Source organism: Mus caroli, chromosome 18 (genome assembly GCF_900094665.2).
Source record: "Mus caroli chromosome 18, CAROLI_EIJ_v1.1, whole genome shotgun sequence".
NCBI lineage: Eukaryota > Metazoa > Chordata > Mammalia > Rodentia > Muridae > Mus > Mus caroli.
The window spans coordinates 53,095,939-53,107,887 of NC_034587.1; the positions used below are offsets into that span (position 1 = coordinate 53,095,939).

The 11,949-nt window shown below is 37.8% G+C and overlaps 1 long non-coding RNA gene across 1 annotated transcript; it reads left to right on the forward strand.

Moving 5' to 3' along the window:
- Positions 1–1,851: 1,851 nt before the first annotated feature.
- On the forward strand, positions 1,852–8,453 carry LOC110285173. The gene is made up of 4 exons (XR_002377026.1): positions 1,852–1,972; positions 4,297–4,458; positions 6,998–7,097; positions 8,316–8,453. It is a non-coding gene; the product is annotated as an uncharacterized LOC110285173 (long non-coding RNA).
- Positions 8,454–11,949: the final 3,496 nt, after the last annotated feature.

An 11,949-nucleotide genomic window follows, 5' to 3' on the forward strand; every position in this document is an offset into this window, starting at 1 on the left:
TATTCAATCACCTTTTTAATGATGGACTTCTATTTTATTTTAGATAGACTATTAATATGGATTAATCATGGGTTCCTCCCCTGCACACACACACACACACACACACACATATGCACACTAACAACACACACATATTCTTGTAAAATTAAATTCTACTCTGTGACCAGATAAATGGAACAGGGATGCTCTTAACAAACAGGAATAAAATATGAAAGACATGTCAAGTGTAAATATATGAAGAAAGGAAAGCTGAGTCTTGAAGATAAGGAGACTAAGATGGAAAAGGGAAAATGTGTTTATTCTATTGTATGCATTCATTTGGTGATACTGAGAATGGAATTCAGGTTTTGCAGCATGGTAGGCAAGTGTTCTACCATTGTGCTATACTTCATAAGAAACTTTAAAAGAATATGCTTAGCTGGGCAGTACATACTGGGAATCCTAGAACGTGGGAGACTAAAGCAGAAGAAGCATGAGTTCAAGGCCAGCCTGAGCAACAAAAGGAAATACTGTCTCCAAATTCAAGCAAGCCAGAATCCATCATTAACCATGGGTTGTCATCTTCTCGACACTCTTCCTCCAGGTTCTTACCTTTTGTGAATTTCACCAATCTAGCCGTTCTCTACTCAAAAGATGTACATTTTTATGATGTGGAGAATCCAATGCTGGACCTGTTTTAATCTCTTGTACTCTAGTATTCCTCTTCATTTTTCCTTGTCCTTTTAAAATTACAATCATCTACTTGGAAGACTGACCTCATAAACACTGGGCATTTTGCTATTAGTCTTGGAATTTTCCTGTTCTTCTAAAGTTGAGTCTTTCAAAAAATATTTGCAAAAAGGTGTCTTTCTATCAGCAGCATTTTGCTTGGTCTTGAAAAATCAAGATTTTTGACCTTGTGAGTACATGGGTATGTACACTTGAGGCACAAGTGGGTGTGCACCTGTGAGAACTGAGAACTTAAGAAATCATCCTGATTTTCTTTCACTGCCTTGGAGTCAGGCTCTTTCACTATGGAAGCTCACAAGTTTGACTTGGTCAGTCAGGGAGCCAGGGAACTGGCTGTCTCTCTCTACCTTCTTAGTGCTGGGGTTATAGGTGCAGATGGCCAGATAATTCACATGAGTTCATGATATCCAGCTCAGGTCCTCAAGATTGTATACAAGAAGTGTACTGAGTGCACTGTGTCTCTATCATCTAAGTATTTTTAAGCTCTATAAATATGATGTACTTGTATACGTCATATATAGTTGTTCATTATTCACAAGAAACCAATCTGCCGACGGTGTCGACTGTATGCCCATACAGGACATACATTTACATTGTGTTCTCGAGGTTTGTTTTTGTTTTTTTTGTTTGTTTGTTTGTTTTCTTTCTTGACTCCAAATTTGTTATTAATTTTCAGACAGTCCCTGTTTGCTTAACTAGTTGTATTTTATGAACTGGAGCAATTATACAATAGTAGGTTTTGCTGATGAATGAACACCCCAAATGTGGTGGCTTAAAGCAAAATCTGTTCATTACCTAAACATAATGGACTATACTTAATTTAGTATTTGATTATGAGACTTAAGAGTTGGTAAATAAATAAATTTACTTGTTTTTTTTTCACCATGTAGATAGTTTAGGTGACTCAAATCCATAACTAAGAATAGGTCCAGAATTAGATTCTCTGCATCATAAAAATGTGTGTCCTTTGGGAAGAAAACTGCTAGACTGAAGAAATCCACAAAAGGTAGGGACCTGGAAGAAGAGTGTGGAGCAGATGAGAACCCATGGTTAATGCATGCTAATACAGTTTTATTCTTTAATATTGATGCAGTTTTATCTTCCTCAACATGTTTAGGTCTTTCTAGAAGCCTCACAAATTTAATTAATGGAGAGAGTCTACTGACCTCAGTGTTTTCCTTAGTTATATATAGTGGTGTTGTGCATATCAGATTCAAGTCAAAGAATGTGAACCGTACCCTAGGTAAGAATTTTTCTCTAACATCTTAAAAGGTGAATTGTTTTCTTAAAGTGCTCATGAATGTTGTGTCTTATTATAAATTATGCTTATAGAAAGTAGCAAGTATTGGCAGGCTGACTTGACCTGTACATAGCATGCTTTCTCACTGTGGGCTGGGGTGAAGCTTCCCATGGGATCATTTGTGTCCAAGCAATGAGATGATGGGATTTTCTTGTTACTGCTGCTGTTGTTTTGTTTTCTTTTGTGTACCCCAACAAAAAACAAAAACAAACAAAATAGCTTAGAAGATAAGGCAGTACTTGCCTTTCATTATGTTGGTATTTGGCCATTACCCAATGACTGTATACTCAGGTCATGGTAGCTCATTAGTGAGTAAACATTCAAAGGTTTGAACCTACTGGGGGCCATTCTCTCATTCAAACCAACTCATCCTACACTAGGATAAAGCTACAGAGGGCCTCAGACCCAGGGAGCTAGAGCAGTTTGTGTTATGAAGACTGTTTCCATTCCTTCATGTTTCACAAACCATAACTTCCTCTTTTTATATATAATTTACTTATTTTCATTTTGTGTACTTTGGTGTTTTCCCTGCATGCATGTCTGTGTAAGGGTATCAGGTCCCCTAGAACTAGGGTTACAGACAGTTGTGAGCTTACATGTAGGTTCTGGGAATGGAACACAGGTCCTCTAGAAGAAAGTCGGTGCTCTTAACTGCTGAGCCATCTCTCCAGCCCCCATTGTCTCCTTTTCCAGTGGTAGACGGTGCTGGACTAAGCTGCATGTTCAGAACTCAGGTGCATACAGGGCCATTCCCAGAATTCTCCTGTCATACTCTAGTTATCTCTGGAGAAATTCCTCTTTCTACTGGACAGATCAAAGATTCCTTCCTTCCTTTTATCGATGAGAGTGATTCCAGGTGGGAAGGAATCCAAGCCACCTCAGCCATGTTGATGATACCGTACCTACTAATGGATATTTACAGACAAGACTTACAAAGGAACCCTCTTCCTTGCCTTTAGCCACACCAGAGTACCATCTCCAGATTCACTTCCCACAATTAGCCAGCACATGGGAGGTGGAGGCGGGAGTAGCAGGCCTTAGAAGTCTTAGCTACGTGTTGAATTCACTGCCAGCTTGGGCTAACTGAGACTGTCTCTATACAAATGAAGACATGGGCAAGCCAAAGAAAACTCAGCAACAACAATAAAACAATAAAATGGAAGGAAAGCTGTCTTTGGAACTTAGGAAGAAATCAGAGAAGCACAAAGCATTTCATGTAAAAATATACAATGAGGAATTGCCTTCAGGAAAAGAAGACAATCACACCATCCAACAATAAAAAGTTACTAGTCTCTCAGGTGACAGACCAAAAAAAAAATAAAAGAGATTGACTGGGCAGAGACAATGTTTTATTTACTTCTGTATTCCTCTGCCAAGTAAGCCTGTATCCTGAACAATGCATGTGAGGAAATACTGATTTGGGGTTCAGGTTGCAGAAGGTTGCAGTCCATCCATCATCCATCATAAAGGGACACTATGAGGGACTGATACGACACACATCAGCCACAAATGTCATCAGTTACCATGGAAATACAAACAAGGCACACAATAAGATATAACCTCTATTGACTCCTATTCAATTGACATTTGTTAAAAAAAAAAATCCTGGCTATGGGGATGTAGAGGTAGCTCACTGGTTAAGAACACTGCCAGTTTTTCCAGCGGAGCAGGTTTTGTTCCCAGCACTCAATATTGGCTCACAACTATTTGTAACTCTAGTTCCAGGAGATGCAACGCCCTCTTCTGACAAAATCAGGTACTAAGTATACACATGGTACACAGCCATAAATGTAGACAAAACATACTTCCATATAAAACAACATAAGAATAATGTTTTAAGAATTACTTCTTTTATCTTTGAGATTATGATATTTTATGTCGTTTCCTCCTTCACTTTCCTCCCTACTAACCCTCCACACAAGTAACACTATATAGACTAAGTGGGTTATTTTCATGTACTTAGAAACAAATTAATTAAAAATAAAAACCTTAATGTTGGTGAGTATATAAAGAATAGGCACTCCTATGAACCATTGGTATAAAGTAATTCAGCTATAGGATCCTTAATGAAGGGTCCTTAAGAAGCTACAAACAGAACTAAATATAGTCCAGTAAACTTAGTACCTTGAAGGGATACTTATACTCTGATGTTCATTTTAACAGAGCTAACTTTAACCATGACAGAATGAAAACTTGAGTAGAACATCATTTAACATGAAGGCCAAGTGAGTTCTATGACTGGTTTTCATGTATCTACTTTCTTGTAGCCCACAAAGTCATGTCTACAGCTTGGTCGTATATTGTTGAAAGCTTCATTACTGGAATCGTATTTACAAAAGTGATTCAGTTGTGGATGGCCACCATCTTTGGTGATGATGTCAATCATATCACTCTCATCTTCTCAGTTTTATACCTCATCTTCTATGTTTGTGAGTAGGAGGGCTCATGCTTTACATTAAATTATATAGACGGGGTAGGTGTAAAAACACCGGCAAAGAACAGATAACTATGAAAACATTTATGATTTTTTTCAAGTGGAATACTTTTATTCAAATACTATATCAAAAATTTTTAAATGTGCACACCTGTACACAGAGAACAATGTACCCAGGCATAGAAAGCCAATACTATTAAAAAATAAAGAGGCATTGGACAGAGCTACAATTGTAATCATACTTTATTGGGCCATTTCTAAAGAAAGAGTTTCATAACCAATTGTACAAAAAACTATGAGTATAAATATGAGTGACATGCTTAGCATACATGATGTAGAAAAAAACGTACTCAACAGAACAGACTGCATATACTTTGCCAAGACATTGGCTCTCAACCTCCCTAATGTTGCAACACTCTAATACAGTTTCCCACGCTGTGGTGACCCCCAACCATAAAATTATTTTTGTTGGTATTTCATAACTGTAATTTTGCTACTGTTATAAATTGTGGTGTAAATATCTGATATGCTGGATATCTGACCTATGACTCCCCCAAAAAGGGGTTGTGACCCAGAGGTTGTGAAACCCTGATCTAAGCCCTCCATATCTGGAAATTCTGATGATTTTACATTGACAAAAATTTATAAGCTATTTAGGTGTAAACCTAAGGAGCTTGGGTGTACACAGAAAAATGCAAATGTTACTGAGATCTATAGGATTTGAACAAATTACAATGGAGAAAGACTTCTGTTTATAAATTCTAGAAGAAGTGGGCACTCTTCTGTGAAGAACATTCCCTACTAGACAAATCTCAAAGCATTTAGTAAGTCTATAGCCGTTAAAATGTAGTTCTTGAAATACAAAATTCCTAAGGAAATCAAATAGATAAAGTGACCCAGAACTGAGCTCAATATGTGTGTGTGTGTGAGGAACTTAAGTGAGAGTGGTATATCCAGAATATTTCTTAACTTTAAGAATACATAACTTTGCCGGGCAGTGGTGATTGCACGCCTTTTATCCCAGCACAGAGGCAGACGAATTTCTGAGTTCAAGGCCAGCCTGGTCTACAGAGTGAGTTCCAGAACAGCCAGGGCTACACAGAGAAACCCTGTCTTGAAAAAACAAAAAGCAAACAAACAAACAAAAAAGAACACACACTTTAAGGTGTGTTAATTAATTAGATTAAGAGGGAGCCTTTCATAGACCTGTGCGATCCCATTTCAGAGTGGCACAGTGTGACTGTGCGCATTGTATGGGAGTGTGTGGAGCAAAGATTACTCATAAAAAGAATTCTGACTCAGTTATTTAAAATCCCCAAACTCTAGAAAACTTCTTTGCAAACTCAAACACCTCAGGACTCATAAAATGACCAGCATTTCCTTCCTCACAGCCTCCTTAGTTTTTGCCTAAATCCACAGTCACTTCTGGAAAACTCACAACGAAGTCTCATCCTATATAGCTCATGATTCTGTCAGATCCGATGGCTCCCTCTGTTTCCTCATGACCTCATCTTTCCTGCCTCGTTTCTGCTGTTTGTCTTCAGTGTAAATATTTACTGAGCATGTGTGTATGCTAGCGGCTGTTAATTGGCTCTCATCCATAGTCCAAAGCGTTGCAAATTCTTTCTTTCCAGGGAACGTTAATGTTTGTCCTAAAATAAACTCCAGTTTAAAAATTGCCCTTCATCTGTCATTTTAGTTATTGTTTTGTTTTAGGTCTTGGTTTTGAGGCAGTGGCTCACTATGTAGACCTAGCTGATCTGGAATATGCTGTGCAGGACAGGCTGGCTTTGAACTCATGGACCTCCTGCCTCCTGCCTCCTCCCTCCTCTGCCTCCCAGGGCTGGGATTGCATATTTGCACCATCACATCTAGTTCCCAAAACAATTCTTTAAAGTTATATCTACAGTCTTAGGAGTGGAATTATGAATCTTCTCTTTGTGTTGTACCATATAATTAAAGTTTTTACAAGAATGTTACCTACCTAAAAAACAAAACAAAACAAAACATTGACAGTTTTCTATACCGTTCAGTGCTTCTATACTAGATGCATCAAAAATTAAAAAAAAAAAAGTAGGAGGAGATCCACATGGGGGCTTTGTTGTCCCCAATACCTAATTCTAACACAAAAGATACCTCTTGTACTATCTTCCAAATAGGAGGTATATAAAGTGGCTTGGTCCTTGCAGAATTCATCAGGTCACCCTTTTGACTTTTGATTTGTGAATCAAGCATTCCTTTGAAACAGTAAGTATGTAAAGGATTCTTAGCCTCACTGGGATAGAGGAGAGATTTTTGAACTGCTGATGATATGAAGCTGAAGTGGTGTAAGGACATACATCACTTATTTTACTATACAATGGAGTGTGTATCTGAGGAGGAGAAACTCTGAACAGCAGTAATAACTTGTAATATTTTCCAGACGAAACTAAGTTGGGTAACTTCTTGGTAAGTCCATGATATCTGACATTTTAACACCCAGTAGAGATCATGTTACCATTGAAGTTGATCTTTGTTGTTCATTCTCAAATTAGGTGAACTCTTTGGAATGTCTGGAATATTTACTCTGGCCACCATAGGACTTTTTCTAAATTCTACAAGCTTTAAACCAGGAGTTGAAGCATTTCTGCTCGAGTGAGTGGCTCTCCTGTTTTGACTTTGTTTTATACACTGGAAGCTATGAGATTTCAACAGTAATTGTATCTGTATGGTGTGAGTAAAACAGTGATAGGTAAAATATCCCACTAACTTTTCTGTAACATTCATTGATGCATAATTTTAGACAAAGCCGGTCACTGGATCTTGAGTTTACATTGGATATATTATCCCCCTAACTCATATCCCTTTTAGTTAATATTTTGGTTGCTATATCCTTATGACTCCAGCAAAATTGCCATTATTCCTAGTGCTGTCGATAAACATAAACTCTTCTGGCTTTTGGTTTCCAAACCTTCTTCCCTCCTATGTACTGCCTACCGCCTTACCTGAGCCACTTATTCCACAGACATATAAATAACTACTGTATAATCCCAATTCCAGGAATCTATTTAAAATATAACATACATCAGGCCCTGTTCCTAAAGGTGGTATAAGTCTAAGATGATAGTGGTAAGTCCTACTGCTTACTTCAACAACCTAGAAAGGATTCACTCTACTGTTCTGAGAGAGAAGACAACTCTAGCTTCCATCTTTTTTCTCATTCTCTCTGGTCCCCCATTTCTCACAACTCTGTAACTTCTCAGCCAAGTCATTGATGCTATCACCTGTACCTCTCCCATCCATCTTGTCATAGGCTGGATTCCTTTGTCTCTAAGCCACTGTAACAACTGTAAGGCTTCTGATCTCCTTTACCTATGAACTTAGACATTTTCATGGCAAACTGGTGATGTTTGTCTCCTGACACTTCTGCACTGATTTCTACCAATCACCACCTTCTATCCTCACCACATTCTATCAGTTAACATTTTATTATTAGTGATTTTTTAGGACTTACATTTTTATTAATAAGATAATTTTTATTATCAATGTTTTCATGTTACATGAACCATGGCGTATGGATGATCAGCTTCTCTGCTACGTCATGTTGCATAGATAAAACTGAAACTTTCTTTCAGATTCAATAGAAAAAAGAAAGTTACTAATTTACGCAAATTAATTAATTGCTTTTGAATCCTATGTTTACCTGCATTAGTGTTCTTTTCTTAACTGTTTACTTTTAACATATATTGAGTGTTGATAAATTCCTCCTTCATTTTTATTTCATTGATTATTGCATAATGTTTCATGTAGGTAAGCTTTATAATAAACATATAAGTTAACTACAACTATATTTTATTCTTCTCCAAAATGCAGATTCTGGAACTGCCTGTCTTTTATTGGTTTTCTTATGGTGTTCACTTTCATTGGACTTCTAATCCCTGCACACACATACTTGCATATATCATTTTCTGATGTATATTATTCATTAAATATCTACTTCACACTGATTGTTTTAAGGTAAGAATGCCATGTGAAATGTGTGTATAGAAAATTATCTCAAGGATGTTTTATAAAATAAAGAAATGATTTTTTACCTCAGCCTGAACAGTTAGTTGACCTAAACTTCTCAAGTTGTCATTAGCAAAGTAATGCCCAGGAGTTGTATCAGGTAGATTTTAAATGAATTTGAGAGCAACATAAACACTTTGTAAAATTTCTGAGTATAATAAGTTCACAATCTACTAAAATTATTAAGAGGCAACTACTATTAATATTTGTCATATTTCACTTGGTATTTTTTATCTTTGTACAAGGTTAGAAACCTTACCTAACAGGAGGAATTGTATCTTGTAATTTTTGCTCAATATTAGGTTATCATTTCTTTGAATTCAAAACTTGAAATGGAAACAGCTCTTTAAAAAATTATCTTGTCTCTAGCTGCATATGTATCAAAAGATGGTCTAGTCAGCCATCACTGGGAAGAGAGGCCCCCTTGGTCTTGCAAACTTTATATCTCCCACTACAGGGGAACACCAGGGCCAAGAAGTGGAAATGGGTGGGTAGGGGAGCAGGGTGGGAGGAGGGTATAGGGGACTTTTGGGATAGCATTTGAAATGTAAATGAAGAAAATATCTAATAAAAAATTGAAAAAGAAAGAGAGAAAGAGAGAAAGAAAGAAAAAGATAGATAGATAGATAGATAGATAGATAGATAGATAGATAGATAGATCACCCAGCCTTATACAGCATTTCTAAAGTAGAGCCAGCCCTTAATGATTTAGCCCTTGAGAATTGCTATCTATGAGACTGACATCTCTTCCATGGGAGATAAATGACAGCAGAGCCAATAGACTTACTGGAGGTAAAAAAAATAACATCAGCTAGCATTTATTGAACAATGTTGGACTGCCAAAACCAAAGCTAAATGCTACCTGAGAGTTTGAGCTTCTCTTTTAACCATGGGCAACCAGATGATGCAGCTACTGTTATCAGCCTCCCATTTACAGATGTGGAAATCGTGACCCATTGGGGTTATTTCGTGTTAGGAGCCATGCATTGATGGAATCAAGAGTTAGAACTCTAGAGACTGGGATGATGGATCAGCAAGTAAGAGTGCTTGGTGCACAAGCATTGAGAACCTGAGTCCATATTTCCAGGACTCAGGAATTCCAACTCTAGGGGAGCTGACTCCCTCTTCTGGATTCCAAGGGTCCAGGTATGGACATGGTGCATACACCTACATGCAAGCTGAACATCCGTACACATAAAGTAAAAATTTAAATTAAAAAAAAAAAAGGAAAGCACTCTAGGTACTCCTTTGGTATACACACACACAAACAAGTACACTTATCATTTCTTGTTTGTTTGTTTGTTTGAGACAGAATTTCTCTGTGTAGCCCTGGCTGTCCTGGAACTCACTCTGTAGACCAGGCTAACCTCAAACTCAGAAATTTGCCTGCCTCTGCCTCCCGAGTCTGGGATTAAAGGCGCACTTATCATTTCTATGCTGCAAATAAAACACCCAAACGAAAAGCAATTTATGGGAGAAAAGATTTACTCAGCTTGCAGTTCCAAGTTACAGTCCATCATTACAGAAAAGTCAAGGCAGGGACTCAAGGCAGCCAGTCACTTCCTATCTAAAAGCAGTGAGAGAATACACGTACCCATGAAGATAACTTAATTAGCTTCTCATTTGTACGTAGTTCAGGGATCAGCCCTTAAAACAGTGTCACCCTCAGCTGGCTGGGTCTTGCCACATCAATTAACTAAGATCATCCTTAAAGACTAATCCAACATAGCCAGTCCCACACTGCTATTCTTCCCCCAGGTGATTCCATGTTATGTCAAGTCAGTAATTAAATCTACCAAGGGGCAGGGAGAGACTTAAACCCTAAAGCACATGTTCTCAGACACACATTTAAAGCATACAGACCCAGTTAAATCACAACTAGAACCCTCCCCTGGGGATGGCATGCAAACTTCTAAGGTAATGCCACCTCATTGAAATGAAAATAAATCACAGGTGATTTCATTGGCTTGCCGGGATACCACGTCCAGTCCTGAGTTACCTCCTCTATTAGGTCCTGAGTGCCCCCAACAACTACCAAATCTGGCTGTTTATGATATAGATGCTATTTTAACTCAAGACTCAAGAAGACAAAGTGGCCTAACATGTGACTACTATTTTTTTTTTGCATTTTATTATCATTTGCCATTCACTGACCCAAACTTATGTTCAGAATTTTATAATGGACACTGAAAACACATAGGAATTGGTAAGGATAGTTAAAGCCAGTGACAATAATAGAATTAAAGGATATACTTAAACCATAATGACAATCCATGCAGTCTTACAGATATTGCTGAATGTATACACAGATATAAGTATTGCACAGCCGTGAGATAATGGAGAAATCACAAATGTACTGTGGTGATTTGAATATGCTAGGCCGAGGGAGTGGCACTATTAGGAGGTGTGGCCTTGTTGAAGTAGTTGTGGCTTTGTTGAAGGAAGTGTGTCACTGTGGGAGTGGGCTTTGAAACCTTCCTCCTAGCCACATGGGAGCCAGTCTTCTCCTGTTTGGCTTCACAACAAGATGTTGAACTCTCAGCTCCTCCAGCACTACACCTGCTTGGATGCTGCCATGCTCCTGCCTTGATGTCAGTGGACTGAACCTCTGAATTTGTAAGCTAGTCCCAACTAAATGTTGTCCTTATAAGAGTTGCCTTGGTCGTGGGGTCTGTTCACAGGAGCAAAATGCTAACTAAGACATGTACCAACACACAAACAGAAGGCATCTGCTGTGTGTAGCCAAAGGCACAAACCTGCCCCCTCAGTTGCAATGCATGTGTGTACACTGCCCTATTCTAAGAGAAACTATAAGACTCACATGCCATCAGCTCTAGCTTCTGTCAGCCTGTGTAGGATTCCTTTGCCACAAACACTGAATATGGTAGAGTTTAAATTAATAAAACTGGTGCCTTAAAAAATAAATAAATAAATAAATAAAGTGCATGTGCTGTGAAAAAAGAGAGAGAGAGAGAGAAGGAGCTGTGTCTTGCTTAAGCACACCTAGTAAAACAAGAAAAATTCCAGACTAAAATGAAGATCATTTTATGAACTAAAAAATGTTTATATGGCTGAATCACAAACCTATCAGTCCATATACACTATAAAATATATTTCACAATGGAGACTATTGCTTCTGGACACACTGGCTGTGCCTCACCAATTCAGTCAATTAATATTTACTAAGTACTCCCTATAAGCAATGGATAAGCATAGATACAGGGAAACACCAAATTCAGACATGTCCTCTATTCTCAAGGCAATTTCTAGAGAATAACCCATCATTAAATATTACTGGATTAGCTCTCAACATTGAGCTAATGAAGATTATTTTATGAACTAAAAAATGTTTATATGGCTGAATCACAATGGATCAACTATTTGTTAATCCATTTAGATTTCTCCAGAAATTAAGAAAGCTGCTACCTCTTTGGCCAAC